Source organism: Balaenoptera physalus (assembly GCF_965194825.1).
Source record: "Balaenoptera physalus genome assembly, chromosome: 10".
NCBI classification, from domain to species: Eukaryota; Metazoa; Chordata; class Mammalia; order Artiodactyla; family Balaenopteridae; genus Balaenoptera; species Balaenoptera physalus.
Window position 1 is genome coordinate 42036740 of NC_138889.1, and position 18034 is coordinate 42054773.

At 40.8% G+C, this 18034-nt stretch overlaps 1 long non-coding RNA gene and 1 pseudogene across 2 annotated transcripts in view; both read left to right on the forward strand.

Moving 5' to 3' along the window:
• LOC309636721 overlaps positions 1–18034 on the forward strand; it is a 939587-nt gene that overhangs the window by 496664 nt on the left and 424889 nt on the right. The gene's annotated exons all lie outside the window — the stretch shown is intronic.
• Positions 8109–9890, forward strand: LOC309668244 (lysine-specific demethylase 4D pseudogene; annotated as a pseudogene). The gene has a single exon. The product of its transcript is annotated as a lysine-specific demethylase 4D pseudogene (transcript).

The following is an 18034-nucleotide window of genomic DNA, read 5'->3' on the forward strand; positions in this document are numbered from 1 at the left end:
CCTTAGAGGAAGAATTTCTGTGTTACTGGGGATACCAAGAATAAGGGTAAAATGGAAGAGTAACTGAAATGTAAGGGTACTTATTCTCAACTAGTACCTGTGGCTCCAATCGAAAGAAACATGTAGGCAGTTTCACAGTAAAAGCAACCATCTGAGACCCATAGAGAAGACATTTGCCTGGAGCACTGAAGGATCACCGTAATTGTACCCGGCAAATTCTGAGTTTTGATTTGAGCACAGAGTTACACTTACAAAATCAGAGTGTTTCCTTTGGATGCTCAATATCTGAAGATTAATGTGTATCTAGATTATTTATTTTATATAGATGGTAGACCAGCCGCATACCTCCTAGGATCCTTAGAAATGTAAAAAGGAAATAATTTAGTTTATAAAACAAATATAGGGGACTTCCCTGGCAGTCCAGTGGTTAGGACTCTGTGCTTCCACTGCAGAGGGACGGGTTTGATCCCTGGTCAGGGAACGAAGATCCCACATGCCACGTGGCAAAGCCAACAAAAACAAAAACAAAAGCAAATACTCAACTCGAGGCTTGTTTTACTTGTCTATTAAGAATTCAATAAAAAATGAGGGCCTCTGTGATATTCATAATCAGCATTTTAGGGTTTATTAGGGGAAAGACCCTTAGCATGGTATTTAAATTTTTGACATTAACTTTCCTTGTAAATTGTTTCACTCTTCTCTTTTCATTTCTCTAGAGGAAGTTTTCATATAGAATGAAAATTTTGATTATATATTTATATAGATTTAAATAAAATCATTGTAGAAGAATTTTTTAGATTAAAAATTAGGGTGAGATGGGGAGATTATCACATGATACAGGTGACGGGTACTTGTATATCCTCAGGGTCTAGCTTGAGTGGTGACAGCTATAAGGAGGAGAGGTAGGCAGGCTGGATCCTTGGGTCCTTATAGAAGGAAGGAGAGCACAGGAAGCCTCCCTGGGGTATACAGGTGTCCCTGGGGCCTCACAGTAGACTGTCGTGGGATCCCCTGACATCACCGACTATATGTCTAGGGAGAGGGAGATATAATAGCCAACGGTAACTAGGATACTGTATTCCCATCCTTAGAAAAAATGATTTCTAAAGGAGGAAGTTAATTCAGGAGAGAGATGATCAATTTGTACTAAAGAAGTTGGTTTTCAGGGGCTCAGTGGCCAGTCAAGAAGGAAAAGCAAATCAGAAGCGCAGGAGAAAGTCAGTGCTATTAGAGAAAGCTATGGCAATAAATAATATCTTTAAAGGGAGAGAGTGTGATACTAAAGAAAGCCATGAGCAGAAAAAGGAGATTGAAAGGGAGAAATAAAAAGAGTTAAAAGAGAGATGAGAATTGAGCTTTGAAATAAGACGGCATTTGTATAGTGGAAAAAGAAGTGGAACCAAGGAGAAAGAAAAGAACTGGAGAAGACTATCAGTACCCTGGAGGTCAGAGACATTTGAGGAGGAAGGAGGTGTTCCATGAATCAATGATTTAGAGAGATAAAGTGTAACCCATGGAGGCGCACTTGGGAGACAGTGTGATGATTGACAGAGATCAATTTCAGTGGAGAAGTGGGGTCAGAATCAGAAGAGGAGAGAGATGAGGAAATGTTTTTGTAAAGGTAGATAATTTTTGTTTATGTTTTGACATGTTCGGTATTGAAAGGAAGGTAAGAGAAAGAGTGTAGCTTAAATCAGGAAACAGACTGATGACTGATGATTTAAGTCTTTACAGAGGTGATAGTGATCATTTAATTGACCATAGTTTTGGAATGCATGGGAGGTGTCAATTTAAGGAGTTGAAATGACAAGATTAGCTCTGGAGAGGGGGAGTATCTTCTCTTCCCCTAAGATAGGAGAGTAGGTAGTAAGATGTGGTGTAACCAAGAGGAGAGAGACTGCAGGGTGCACCAAATGATTTTAGTTACTTATTTTTTTAATAAAAATGTTTGGAGTGTGCACCATATAGAGTACCAAGATCCCTTGGAAAATTTGATGATGAACAAGACCTACACAAGGCTCTCAAAGTAGTTTTATATGGAAGATAAGACAAGCACAAAAATAACTCTAGAGATTGAGAACACAAGCTATGAAGTTAAATATAAATTTTTCTACACCTCAGTTTCTTCCTCCATAAAATGGGAATACTGAGAGTACCAGCTATGTTTCAAGCATCCCATTCTCTTCCTAGCTTACATTTCCTAGGGTTCTAATAAAAGTATTTCACCTAATGGAGACATTTAGCCCATGAATCGATCACTGTTTCATTCTCCGTCATTGCCCTCATGTTCTCATTTCCTTTTTTACCCAGGATAAATTTACTGGTCCATCATTTTAATCACTCTCTTATCCCTCCATCCAATCCATCAAGACACTTGTTCCTCTCTCCTTGAGATACACATGGCTGGAAAACACTAACCCTGATGAAACCTTACTATGTACTTTCTTCCCATCTTTTGGGTCCCCTTGTGGATGGAGGAAAATTCCACAGAGTCATACAATATGAGTTCAGGAAACACATCAAGACCAAGGCACACATCGGCTCTGCATTTCTTCAGCGTCTACATGGAGACGCATCCCATGTTGAGGAGGGTTTTGTTCTAGTGGAGGCCCCTTCCCCAGTGCTCTTCCTTCATATAGGGCTTTGAAGTCAGCAAACTTATTAGGAAAGGGAGCTTCGGACTGCTTGGGGAATTAAGCGGCCTAGATATCATGCCAGCCATTTACAGGAGCTGTCCGGGAAAGCCAGTAGCCCTGTACGGTAGGAGGCGCCTGGGGACCTTGGGCCCTTTTGGATGCTATAGCCCTCCAGTCATGGAAGGAGTCTAGGCTAGCCTATTGTTCAGGCATCTTAGGATGAACATCTAGGGTCATGTTTGAACAATGCTTCTCCTTCATAACAATCTATCCCCAAGACCCTTGAGTGCTCATCAGGTGTTTCTGGAATAGGAAGAGAGAGATTATTTGACTTCCACCCAATCTTTAGAGGCTAAGTTAACTGCATTTGTCACACTCCCTCAAGGATGAACTAGCTTGTCAACCACTTCCCCTCCCCACCATTTATTACCAACAAATTCTATAGAAACCTCGAGATTGTTTCTTTTACCCTTTGACATTAAAGTTGGAAAAAGAGAAGAGTGTTTTAATCCTCCATTACCTACCTTCTGCATGTTCCATGGTGCATGAGGCTCCAGGGCAGAGGTACACAGAGCTACTACTGCTCACTCAAAGGGCCCCTGCCACCAGTATTCGAGTCTGCAGCAAACATTCCTTTGATGCACTCTTACAAAAGCTACCAGCAGGGGTCACAGAGAGCAAGCCCTTCCTGGGCTATTTTTTTGTCCCTGATCCCAGATCCAAAGGAGAAATGTTTTATGTTGAAGCCAAATTGTGCTGACCTCTTTGGGGAGAGGGGTGGTAGAGGATTGGGCCCCAGCCACAGCTTCCTCTTGTCTTGAATGGACCCCAGATAAGATATAGGGACCTCGGGCACGTCTTGCAGACCATAGGAGATGTGGGGAGTTTCTATTACTTGGAACAATGGCAGGCAAGCTGATGTTTCGAAGTCTTATTGGGGAGACTACAGGGTGAGGAAGATGAAATGCCTTTGTTCTCTAAAGGCATTTGAGCTCTTCCTCACCGATTTCTTTAGCATGGTTTTCTTCTCCTCTCCCTGGTTCTTGTGCTGACCCAATACTAGTGGTGTTTAATGCCCTGACAACTGTGCTAGCTCCTCCCATTCTGGCAGTTTTCCCAGGGAAATCCCTCTGTAACTAAAAGGACCCTGAAATTTGTATAACCTTTAGATCCCATATATTTTCTTGTAAGAAATCTTAAAGGAAAGATTTCAGGTAAAATACCTGTGTTTTGTGGGCTGAGAACTTTAAAAAGGAGGCCTTTTAGTAGACAGTTGGAAGAGCCAGTTGGATTCCACCGTGATGCAATCAGGAATGTTGGAGTTACCATGGCGCTGATGTGAGTATATCTGGAAGAGATACATGGGTACTGATCATCAGTTCAAGTTTCATTTGGAAATGTTTTGTTGAGAGAGTACCTGTTTTCCTGGAAGGAAAATCGTCTCTACTTTTATCCAAAGCAAGACAATCAGAGGAGAGTTCCCTGAAAAGGTGATGTTTGGGCTGAGGCTTGAGAGTTGCCTGGGTGCAAAGACCATCAGGCAAGAGTATACCGGCCTTTTTTGAGACACAGCCAGGAATGTGTTTGGAATGAGAGAGCAAGGAGCAGGGTAGAAAGGGGTGAGGTCAAGAGGTGATGGTGGGCCAGATCACTTAGGGACTTTTCGGACATTTGGAGGATTCTAAGTGGGGTGGAATAGGTGCGCCTGAAGTTTGAGGACAGGGGAAAGTGAGAGAGAATATTTGAAGGGTGGAAATTAGGGGAGCTTAAGAGGATTAGGAAACAGTATTAAGGGAGCACTTGAAATTGGATTAATGAGATAGTTTGCTTTGGTTATTTTTTTGTTTTCTGATATGTACATATATTTTCTGTCCTAAATCATAACTATTACATATGCTCTATACAGTTCAAGTTGAACGTGGAGTGTACATGGTGAGATTAATTTTTCACATTGTTTTCAATATGTTTTTTTCTTTTCACGCACACACACTGTATTTTATTTTTATAAGGGATAGATAAACTGACACCAAGCATTGTAAATGGATGACCACAACAAAAGCAACAATGATTGCAATTACCAAACACGAAACTCACTCATACTATGTCATAATATTGACATTCAGTCCAGTAATCCTCCACTGTAACAGCTCCTTTAATTGGCAGTGGAAATTGATTTGTATATTTTTTGCCTCTGAGTCCTTGTGGGATTTCTTGTTTTTTTTTTTAATTCAAACAGAAAGTCACAAAAATTAAATCATCCTCATAAATTGACTCAGTCCCACGTAATTAATTTTTTTTCATCTTGATCTTTTGTTAGCACTTTCATGAATTCATCAGTTTTCCATTAGTATTCTGAACATGCTTATTCATTCAGTTCAGCAGTATAGTCAGTTACCAGAAACCTGTACTTGTCAGAGTCTTTTCCATGAATTCCTTGAAGGTGAACCCCTTTTATAGGAACATTTTTGCAAAAGCATCAGAGTACACCCAGAACTGTCTGTAAATGACAGAAGACTTGAAAATGACCACGGTTAAAGATTGGATGAAAGTTCATTATAATGCAATTGACAAGGAAATTTTGTTATTTCTGAGATATACATTTTAAAGTAATAACTAGAATTATGACTTAGAACATTAGACCAGAAGATATAAGGTTTCTGGAAATTTCATGTAATGTCTGAAACATTTATATTAACATATTTCCATACAAATAACCCAAAGAAAGTTTAGTATTAGTTGTTTTTTGTTTGTTTGTTTTTTTATACTGCAGGTTCTTATTAGTCATCAATTTTATACACATCAGTGCATACCTGTCAATCCCAATCGCCCAATTCAGCACACCACCACCCACACCCCACTGCGGTTTTCCCCCCTTGGTGTCCATACGCTTGTTCTCTACATCTCTGTCTCAACTTCTGCCCTGCAAACCGGTTCATCTGTACCATTTTCTAGGTTCCACATACATGTGTTAATATACGATATTTGGTTTTCTCTTTCTGACTTACTTCACTCTGTATGACAGTCTCTAGATCCATTCACGTCTCACCAAATGACTCAATTTCATTCTTTTTTATGGCTGAGTAATATTCCATTGTATATATGTACCAGCACTTCTTTATCCATTCGTCTGTCGATGGGCATTGAGGTTGCTTCCGTGACCTGGCTATTGTAAATAGTGCTGCAATGAATATTGGGGTGCATGTGCCTTTTTGAATTATGGTTTTCTCTGGGTATATGTCCTGTAGTGGGATTGCTGGATCATATGGTAATTCTATTTTTAGTTTTTTAAAGAATCTCCGTACTGTTCTCCACAGTGTCTGTATCTATTTACATTCCCACCAACAGTGCAAGAGGGTTCCCTTTTCTCCACACCCTCTCCAGCATTTGTTGTTTGTAGATGTTCTCATGATGCCTATTCTAACTGGTGTGAGGTGATACCTCATTGTAGTTTTGATTTGCATTTCTCTAATAATTAGTGATGTTGAGCAGATTTCCATGTTGATGCGTCTCTTTTTCCTAACTTTAATGAGAATGTTACTTTTGTTTCACTATTAAGAATGATCCTTGCTAGTTTGTACCTTGAAATTCTTTATCTTACCAAACAAGTTTCTCTTGATGCTTTGCAAGTAAGAATTGTAAAATCATGAATGGATTTTGCATTTCATCAAATGCTTTTTTGGTACCTATAAGATGATGATATTTTTCATTTACTTTGCTAATATTCTGAATTATATCATTAAATTTTCCAATGTTGAATCATCCTTGCATTCTATTTGGTCATGATGTATTATTCTTTTATTGTATTGCTGTATTTCGTTGGATTACATTCCCTTTTATGCTTTCATCTATGCTTATAAACAAAGATGGCCTGTAGCTTTATTTTTTATCGTCCATTTTTCGTTTGGCTATCAGAGATCAGAATTGCCTCATCTGAGAAGTTTTCTAACTTTTTCTATACTCTGAAACAATTTGCACAATAAGAGTTAACTGTTTCTTGAAACTTTTCTAGATTCACATATAAAATGATGTGTCTCCTGGACTTTCAGGGGTCATACTTTGAACCAGCTTCTTATACTGGGGTATTATTCAAGCTTTCTGGTGTTTCTTGGATCCATTTTGGATAAGTTTCCCCTCCAGAAATTTATTCTTTTCTCTTATCTTTTGAAAATTTTGCTGTCACGTTTCTCCTAAGATTCTCTTTTGAGATTTTAAACATTTTTTTGTGCACTATTTCATTCCTAGTGGTTTATTTTCCCCTTCTTTCTTATGCTCAGTTACTCCCATGGTGTATTGCTATCATTAATTTCTTCCAAGAATATTTTTGGTCATCAGTGTTCTGTCTTGTATGTGTTTTCTTTCATTAATTTTGTCTTTATTCTTTGTTATTTTTTTACTCCTACCCCTTCTTTCTCTTCTTCTATTTTATAGCTTCTTCAATTGAATGTTTAGTTCATATATTTTTAATCACTCTTCCTTTTCCTTTTCGTACAATGAAAGATATGTCTCCTTTAATGCTTTTCACCCTAAACTATATATTTAAATTTATCTAAATAATTTAAATACATTAAAACAAATTTATTTCACAGAAATTTGTGAAAATCATCATAACTTGATGAATTATGTCAATGAGCCATTCTGATGGGTGTGTAACCAGCACTTGGGTTCAGAATAGAATATTCACATTAATCTAGACACTTCCTCACACCCCCACTCACAACCTCTCTCTTTCACAAAGGTAACCACTACTCTGACTTCTAACATAGATTACGTTGGTACCAAAAAATATCATCATCTTATAGGTACCTTTTTATCTTTATATAAATGGAAGCATAGAATAGGTATTCTTTTGAGTCCAGATAATTTTGCTCAGTATTATGTTTATAGAATTATTCTTATATTTTCATGTAGTTCTTGTTTATCTTCATTTCTGTATTATATTCCATTGTATGAATATACTACAGTGTACTTATCCATTCTAATGTTGACTGGCATTTGAGTTGTTTCCAGTGTTTGGCTTCTGAAATCGTGTTGTTCTGAACACTCTTGGACTTGACTTTCATTGCACAGACATACACATATCCTAGGCATGAATCATAGCACATGGGTAAGTTCAGTTTTAGTGGATACTGTCCAAATAGTTTTTCAAAGTGAATGGAACGATTTCCATTCTCCTTACTAGAGTACAAGAATTTCCATTGTTCACAACAACACCATTTCTTGTATTGTCAATCTTATGAAATTTTACCCTTTATTTGAATATGCAATTATAGTCCATGGTGGTGATTTCTTTGTAGTTCCCTAGTAAATATTTCCAAACATTAGTTTTCAACCTGTCTCTATTCTTTTTTTTTTTAGGTTTTTTGTTCAATACTGCCCTGAAGACACTACATTTGGGATACCCAGCCAGGGCTGGGTGATTCACTAGATCTCAAGAGGACAGAGCCAAGTGTCAACCAAGGACATCAGAGACTTGCAGGCTCAGCCAGCACCAGTCCTGAGCAAGGCTTCTGCCCAGCGTGGAGTCCCCTGGAGAATCAGCAAGCCTAAGAAATATTATCAACTCATTGCATTAAAGTCTACTGCGGGTTCCTGCTGATATACTCCAACCCATTTTTGAAAAAGTACTGTTTCCCAGCATCTTCACCTATCCAGAACATAAATCAAAACTTGGGAGTTTCCTGCTTATTAATGAAAGCTATGACGTCTAAGTCCAACTGGGCCCAGAACCCAAGTTGTAGAATAATGGTATTTCATCCAACCAAAGAAGAGTTTAATGATTTCGATAAATACATTGCTTATATGGAATCCCAAGGTGCACACCGAGCAGGCGTGGCGAAGATCATTCCACCCAAGGACTGGAAAGCCAGACAGACCTATGATGATATCAATGACATCTTAATAGCCGCTCCCCTCCAGCAGGTGACTTCTGGGCAGGCAGGTGTGTTTACTCAATACCACAAAAAGAAGAAAGCCATGACCGTGGGTGAGTACCACCACTTAGCAAATAGTGAAAAATACCGGACTCCAGCACACTTTGATTTTAAGGAGCTGGAGCGAAAATATTGGAAAACACGCCTCTACGATTCACCAGTATATGGTGCGGACGTCAGTGGCTCCTTATTCGATCAAAACACGGAGCAGTGGAACCTTGGACACCTGGGAACCCTTCAGGACCTGCTGGAGCAGGAGTGCGGAGTGGTCATCGAAGGCGTCAACACCCCCTACCTGTACTTCGGCATGTGGAAGACCGCCTTCGCCTGGCACACGGAGGACATGGACCTTTACAGCATCAACTACCTGCACTTCGGGGAGCCCAAGACTTGGTACGCGGTGCCCCCGGAGCACGGCCGGCGCCTGGAACGCCTGGCCAGGCAGCTTTTCCCGGGCAGCGCGCGGGGCTGTGAGGCCTTCCTGCGGCACAAGGTGGCTCTCATCTCGCCCACGGTCCTCAAGGACAACGGCATCCCCTTCGATCGGATCACTCAGGAGGCTGGAGAGTTCATCGTGACCTTTCCCTATGGCTACCACTCTGGCTTCAACCATGGCTTCAACTGCGCGGAAGCCATCAATTTCGCCTGCCCGCGCTGGATCGATTATGGCAAAGTGGCCTCGCAGTGCAGCTGCGGGGAGGCCCGGGTCGCCTTCTCCATGGACGCCTTCGTGCGCATCCTGCAACCGGAGCGCTACGAGCTGTGGAAAGGCGGGCAGGACCGGATCGTGGTGGACCACACGCAGCCCACGGCGCCGGACAGCCAGGTCCTGAACGCCTGGAGGGAGGTCCGCGCGTCCCTGGGAGCCGCTCTCGCCACGAGGCACCACCTGCCCCGCCGCGCTCTGCGCCCCCGTAGGGCTGTAGCCGCGGGCGGTGGGACCCGCCACCGAGTCCCTGTGCGTGCTGTGTCCCGGCGCCCCTCGCCGGCCCGGGGTTCTTGCTCTGCCGCCCAGTTCAGGGACGCGGCCACCAGCACCTCCGCGGAGCCCGGCCCGACCCAGCCGCCGACCCCAGGTCCATCCGCCCCGGATCGCCACCCAGCTGGAAGATGTGGCCCTCGTCGTCGTCCTTGGGAACAGGGCACTCAGGAGCCAGCTGCTCCCCCCAGGGCTAAGAGGAGGCTTTCGGTAGACACAGCTCAGGACCCAGAGGCTCAGCCCCTGCCTGTGGATGCACCCTCGCCGGACAGCGCCGCCCCGCTCAGCCCTGGGCTCCAGCATCCCGCCACGGCTTCTGGCTGTGGTTGTGGCCCTGTCCCCTAAGCCCAGGGGATGCCTTTCTACCCCACTGCTCTTGCATGGGGATCCTTTGAGACTGGTCATATTTCCATTTCAGAGCTTTGGGTATTTACAGGTCACTAGCCTTGCGTGAGCGTGCCTCCTGTGCTGCCGCTGGACATGCTGGTTCCCTGGTGTTTACCAAATTCTCCAAAGTTTGTTCTTCCTTCCAGACCCTGGAATCGTTGGACACTGCTAACTCCTGTGTCACAAACTGAGGTTTCATGCACTGGACACTCTAGTATCTCTGGGAACTAGGTCCTGCTGAGGTCACCAGAGCCCAATCTACCTCACACTCCCATCCTGTGGGCCAGCTCTGGATGCTGCTGTACTTCTAAAGAACCCCGGGCTTTGATTACCCTCCAGTCTCTCTCCTTTTCCTCTTCCCCCTTCCCTTCCTGCTTTTCTTGCCAAACTAGGCCCTTTTGACCAATTAGGTCAGTAGAGACTAAGATAATAATTGATAATCTTTCTGAGTCTTTGATGTATTGAAAATGTGTTCTCTGCTAGTAGGGTAACTAGAATGTTAAAATCTGAGTTTATTAAATATATTAAAGGTAACCAGAATGTTAAAATCTGACTTTATTTTCTGTGTTGTTCAGTCAGTCAACTGAGAGGTGGTCGTTTTTTCTGCACTTTTCTTAATAATTATATCAAAACATTTCAAGCAAATCTTATTTTTATGAGCTGGTTGCCTTGTGTGATGTTGGTGAGTGAGTTTGGGGTTGATTGTTGGGTTCCAGCTGGCTGGCTGGGTTGGGGGGTTTGGTTTGCAGGCCTATCTGAAGGATGACTTGGTGGGAATCACCTGGCACTTGGCTGATCCAAGTTGCTAGGAGAGATGAGCAAACAGAGGACAAAAAGTGCCAGCATGTGAAAATCTTCTCTGCAAGTCTCCACTGCCTTCTCAATGCTGTATGTATATTTCACAAGGTTAAGTCATTGACACATCCCAATAAACCAATCCACAAATAAAGGAACAAGACAATTTCAAGTGGGCATGGTTCTGTGAAGAGATTAAAGGGGATGGGATGCTAGTGCAGAATGGGCAGTGTGGTTCCGGTGGTCAGGGAATACTTCGTAGAGCAGGAGACCTTTCTGAGTCCCAAATGACAAGAAGGAAGGTCCAGAGCTGATTTCCACTTGGATGAAACAGCAAGTGTAACAGCCCTAACATAGAGCTTGGTGTTTTTGTGTGGATAGAGAGGAAGCTCATTTGTGTCTGGGGCACTGAGAAGGGAGAGGCAGGGTCCAGGGTATGCAGGACCTTGTAGCTCATGTGAAATATTTGAGTTTTTTTCAACTTGAAATGAGAAGGCATTGGAAGTTGAAAACAGCACTTGACATGATATAATTTGCACAGTTAACTAATCACCTTAATTGTTCTGTGGACCCCTTGGGGGCAGGAGAAGTAGTTAGAACATCTAAGTAATACAGGTGAGAATTGATGGTTACTGACTTAGGCCATAGTGTTGAAAATGCACAGAAGTGGCCAAAGTCAGAATCAATTTTGGAAATTGAACATGATAGTTTGGATGCAGAAGGAAACACTTCAGAGAATCAAACCACATCTCTCTTCCCTCCAGCTCTCCCCTACAGAATTTCAGTAAGAATCTGGAATTTGAAGCACTATGTAAGACTACAGGCAGGACTAATGAAAAAGTAAGGCTTCTTTGAAGTTCTGATTGAGGAGTAGCAAAAGCCCACGTCTCATCCCTATCACCATGCAGCTAGGCAACACTGTGGTAGTATAGTCTGTGGAAAACTGAAGCTGAGAGACTGCACTCAGGCTCCTCAGTGGAGGATGGCAGTGAGATGCTTGGCTGGAAAGATGATTAAGCCCTGTATTGAGATGGTGGAACCACATGATGGAAGCAGACTGGAATTACTGGGAAGGCAGCAGCCCTGGAGAGCAACTGGACCATAGTAGATCTCATATGAGCAAGGAGTAAACTTTCATGTGATAAGTAACTGAGAACTTAAGGGCTTTTGGTCCTTTCATTTAGGTCAGTTGTGGATATGGCAGTGCAGAGAAATAAGGGAACTCTGAAAAGTCTCTATGAAGACAGTAGCCTGGCTCATATTGCTATTTTAAATTTTAGAAACTGAAATTTTCCTTGTCATATTTCAGGGATATCACAATCTCTTCCCGGCAGATACACGCTCCAAATAACCTAGCATAAAAAAATTGGGGGTTTTGAAGGCCAAGAGACAAAAATAAACTTCAGAAAATATTTTTTCTACTATACTCCTTATGTATTCACCCAGTTTTATACTTGAAACAAAATTTCCTTTGCCCAATAAAGAGTAGCAATGTTAAAAATACAGTTTAGTTTTACCAGTAGACTGGTTCCTAAATTAGTCTTCTTGACCTAAGTAGGCATTTCTCAAAAGAAGATATACAAATGGCCAACAGGCCCATGAAAAGATGCTCAACTTCGCTAATTATTAGAGAAATGCAAATCAAAACCACAGAGGGGTATCACCTCACACCTGTCAGAATGGCCATCGTCAAAAAGTCTACAAATAATAAATGCTGGAGAGGGTGTGGATGAAAGGGAACCCTCTTACACTTTCGGAGGGAATGCAAATTGGTTCAGTCACTATGGAAAACTGTATGGAGGTTGCTTATAAAAACTAAAAATAGAGCTACCATATGATCCAACTATCCCATTCCTAGGCGTATATCCAGAAAAGACGAAAGCTCTAATTCGAAAAGATACATGCACCCCAGTGTTCATAGCAGCCCTTTTTACAATAGCCAAGACATGGAAACAAACCAAGTGCCCATCAACAGATGATTAGTTTAAGAAGAAGAGGTATATACATACCGTGGAATATTACTCAGCCACAAAAAGATGAAATATTGCCACTTGCAGCAGCATAGATGGACCTAGAGAATATCATACTAAGTGAAGTAAGTAAGACAGAAAAAGACAAATAGATCACTTATATGTGTTATCTAAAAAACAATACAAGTGAATCTATATACAAAACAGAAACAGAGTCACAGACATAGAAAACAAACTTGTGGTTAGCTAAGGGGAAAGGGAGCAGGGGAGGCATAAATTAGGGGTATGGGATTAACAGATACACACGACTGTACAGAAAACAGATAAGCAACAAGGATTTGCACAAAAAATCAAAACAAACAAAAACAAAACCAAAAACACCCACGGATTTGCTATATAGCACAGGGAACTGTATTTAATATCTTGTAATAATCTATTATGAAAAATAATCTGAAAAAATATGTATATAACAATCACTTTTCTGTACACCTGCGACTAACACAATATTGCAAATCAACTATACTTCCATTAAAAAAAAAATTAGGCTTCTTGAAAGGATCAGGAGCTGGGGGTGGTAATGAAGGGGGTTCATCAAGCAATTGTATTGAAAATTCTATTTTATTTCAAGTCAACTGGCACACTCAAATTGGATACTCACAATCTGGACCACTCTTCTCAGGAAAAGATGCCCAGATCCAGCTGTTCTTCCATGTCCAGTAAGTTGTTGCTATACTTAATCTTGGAAAAGCAAGGGACATTGACAATGACAATTAAATAAAGACAAGGATAGAGCCATCTTCGTTCTTACTGCCACGATCTCTCCTAGGCCTCTCTCCACTTCTGAGAAATAACAATCACAAGTCCAGTGTATATTCATCAAGTTTGTAGACAAAAGGCTACGAAACCAAAAGTAGTATGTCGTGTGGTTTTAACAACATACCCCCACCATCACCTTTTAAAAAAGTCAATATTACAGTTACAAGATCTAAAGACTTTCCTATCTATAGTCCCTAGTTAGTTCAACAAAGTCCACTAGATCTGGGTAATTTATTTTATTTTATTCGTTCTGCTGCTGATGGACAATAGGGTTATTTGCAAATCTTTGTTATTTCGAACTATGCTTTACAGAGCAGCTTTGTATATAGGATTCCTGGGTTGTATTTATGTTCACTTTTAACTTTTTAGAAAAAGCCCGCTTGCCCTCCAATTTCCACCTCTATTGGCAGTGTGGGAGAGATTTGGTTTCTCCATATCTTGACCCACTTTTTATATTGTCAGACCTAATCAAAATGGGCAGAGAACAGCTTCTCTGATTGCTAGTAATCCTGCACATCTTCTTGTATTTATTGGCCATTTGGATTTCCTCTTTTCTGAATTACCTACTCTAAAGCTCTACCTACTTTTTTTGGTTTGACTATTTTTTGTTGTTGTTATGTAGAAGTTATATGATATTCAGGATACTAATTCATTGTCTATTTCATGTATGATGACAAACTTCTCCTAGACTGTAAGTTCTTTTAATTTTTTACGTCATAGTATTAGTCAGGGTTCTTCAGAGTAATAGAACCGATAGGAGATATACGTATAGCTCGTATTAGAGGAACTCATTCATTTGGTTATGGAGGCTGAGGAATCCCACGATCTGTCAGGTGGGCCGTCTGCAAGATGGAGAACAGGGAATATGGTCGAGTCTGGGTTCGAAAGCCTGGGAACCTGGAGTGCCCATGTCAGATGTCCCAAAGCAAGGGAAGACGGATGCGTCTGCTCAAGCAGAGAGAGTAAATTCACCCCTACTCTGCTCTTTTGTTGAATTTGGGCTCTCAGTGGTTTGAGTGATCCCACCTGCAGTGGTGAAGGCGCTCTTTACTCAGTCTACTGATGCAAGTGCTAATCTCTTCCCGGAAGAGCCATGCAGAACACACAGAAGTGATGCTTTACCAGCTATCTGGGCATCTCTTAGCCCAGTCTACATGTGAAATTAACCATCACAGTCATTAGTTTGGAATCATTTAAATATATCAGACGTTCCCATCATGGTGCTTTTGGTTCTTTAAGCCATTGTTCCTCCCTGAGTTCATACAGACCTTCTTCAATATTTTCTCTTAAAATTCTGTGTTGTCTCCATCTGTAATGCACCTCAAATTTATTTATGTAAGTGGTATGAGGTCAAGCTCCAATCCCACCCACCCCCCAAAATAGTGCCAATGCCACTACCACATATTGAATAGCCCATCCTTCCCCATTGGTTTGGTACGCTACCTCCATCGTAGGCAGACTCCCACATATCCATGTGTCTGTGTCTGGCCTCCCTATTCTGTATGCAGATACATTTGTCCATTGCAGCTCAAATACCACAGTTCGGTAGAGGAGAAATCACCCCTCTTTGTTCTTCTTTTAAGGAAACATCTTGGAGATTCTTGCTTGAATACTTCCCTACTTACAAGATCTGTCACCCTGACCAAGTTTCTTAATATCTCCTTGATGCGGTTTCCTCATATGAGAAATAGGGTTCCTAGGATTTCCCTCATAGGGTCATTATGAAGATAAGGCATAAATAAATTATTCTATGCAGAGTGCATTGAACAGTGTCTGGCATTAGATAGTCACCATATATTAGCTATTTTTAATAATATTTGTTCTGTTAGAGGTACAGAGAAACTTCTGTGGATCAAAAACAATGAAAAAGAGAGTGAAAAGACAAATCAAAGAGTGAGAACAGATATCGCGTTACTCATACCCAGTAAAGAAGTAATAAGCAGAACATATAACTACTACCAAGACAGACAACCCAGCAGAAAAATGGACACAATACTTGATGAGGCACTTCCTGAAGGGGCACCTCCAATCAGACAATAATCATCAGAAAATTGGTTCACTCCTATTAGGAACCAAGTAAATGCAAATCATTATGAGGTGCCCCTGTTCCCTCACCTGATCGGCTAAAACTGTAAAGGCAGAAAATCACCAAAGGTCTGCACAAGTGAAGGGCGATGAACACCCTTGCACGCAGCTAGTGCGTAAACTGGTAAAATGTGTTGAAAACATCTGGCAACTTGCAGTTTACATATTCTATGGCCAGTATAGGCGTCAGAGAAGTTTCAGAGCAGCGCTGTTTGTAAGAGGCCAAAAGTGGAAACAACCCAAAGCCCCATCTACAGTAGAAAGTTTATATGGTTGAATACTTTACAGCCCTGAAACAGAAAAGTCCAGCTGCACGCAACGGCGTAAATGATGAAAAATTACACCAAAAATACACTAAAGTACATAAATACATTTGTGTTTCTTCACGGTTATATAAAGTTTTCAAAAATGGACAGAGTTTTAATTTTATAATGTTCACCAAATTTACTACGTGAATAGTTAGGATAAGGTCAGTGTAGGAGGCAGAAGGGGCTGTAATCTGGGAAAAAGAGCGCAAGTCAGGCAGCCAGGTGCCTGGCAATGTTGCATTTCTTGACCTGGGTAGTGGTTCCACTTCTGTTCACTCTATAGTTATTTGCTGAACTGTACATATATGCTCTACAGATGTCTGTGAACACTTTTTGTTTTTGTTTTTTTTGTTTTTTTTGTTTTTTTTTTTTTAGAAATTTCATGTAATGTCTGAAACATTTATATTAACATATTTCCATACAAATAACCCAATGAAAGTTTAGTATTAGTTGTTTTGTTTGTTTTTTTATACTGCAGGTTCTTATCAGGCATCAATTTTATACACATCAGTGTATACATGTCAATCCCAATCGCCCAATTCAGCACACCACCATCCCCACCTCACCGCAGTTTTCCCCCCTTGGTGTCCATATGTCCATTCTCTACATCTGTGTCTCAACTTCTGCCCTGCAAACGGGCTCATCTGTACCCTTTTTCTAGGTTCCCCATACATGCATTAATATACGATATTTGTTTTTCTCTTTCTGACTTACTTCACTCTGTATGACAGTCCCTAGATCCATCCACGTCTCAACAAATGACTCAATTTCGTTCCTTTTTATGGCTGAGTAATATTCCATTGTATATATGTACCACCACTTCTTTATCCATTCGTCTGTTGATGGGCATTTAGGTTGCTTCCATGACCTGGCTATTGTAAATAGTGCTGCAATGAACATTCGGGTGCATGTGTCTTTTTGAATTACGGTTTTCTCTGGGTATATGCCCAGTAGTGGGATTGCTGGGTCATATGGTAATTCTATTTTTAGTTTTTTAAGGAACCTCCATATTGTTCTCCATAGTGGCTGTATCAATTTACATTCCCACCAACAGTGCAAGAGGGTTCCCTTTTCTCCACACCCTCTCCAGCATTTGTTGTTTGTAGATTTTCTGATGATGCCCATTCTAACAGGATTGAGGTGATACCTCATTGTAGTTTTGATTTGCATTTCTCTAATAATTAGTGATGTTGAGCATCTTTTCATGTGCTTCGTGGCCGTCTGTATGTCTTCTTTGGAGAAATGTCTATTTAGGTCTTCTGCCCATTTTTGGATTGGGGTGTTTGTTTCTTTAAAATTGAGCTGAATGAGCTGTTTATGTATTTTGGAGATTAATCCTTTGTCCGTTGATTTGTTTGCAAATATTTTCTCCCATTCTGAGGGTTGTCTTTTCGTCTTGTTTATGGTTTCCTTTGCTGTGCAAAAGCTTTGAAGTTTCATTAGGTCCCACTTGTTTATTTTTGTTTTTATTTCCATTACTCTAGGAGGTGGATCAAAAAAGATCTTGCTGTGATTTATGTCAAAGAGTGTTCTTCCTATGTTTTCCTCTAAGAGTTTTATAGTGTCCAGTCTTATATTTAGGTCTCTAATCCATTTTGAGTTTATTTTTGTGTATGGTGTTAGGGAGTATTCTAATTTCATTCTTTTACATGTAGCTGTCCAGTTTTCCCAGCACCACTTATTGAAGAGACTGTCTTTTCTCCATTGTATATCTTTGCCTCCTTTGTCATAGATTAGTTGACCATAGGTGCGTGGGTTAATCTCTGGGCTTTCTATCTTGTTCCATTGATCTATGTTTCTGTTTTTGTGCCAGTACCATGTTGTCATGATTACTGTAGCTTTGGCCTTTTTTTTTTTCCTTTAAAGCATAAAGGTGAAAAGGATGACATTTTATCTCAGAAAGCAACATTTTTTCCCTGGTAAAATTCTCATTTATTTATGCATTTAAAGTACAAGCATTGCATGCATATCATTTTTAGGTTTCTTCATTGGGGCCATGTATTTCTGTTATTAAAGGAATTAAAACCTTTTTTCTCCTTTTTTTTTTTTTTGAAGATATATTCTCTTTATTATAGTTACTCATCACTATCATATGTGCCTTCTGGGTCACTTTGGTAGTTCATGTTAC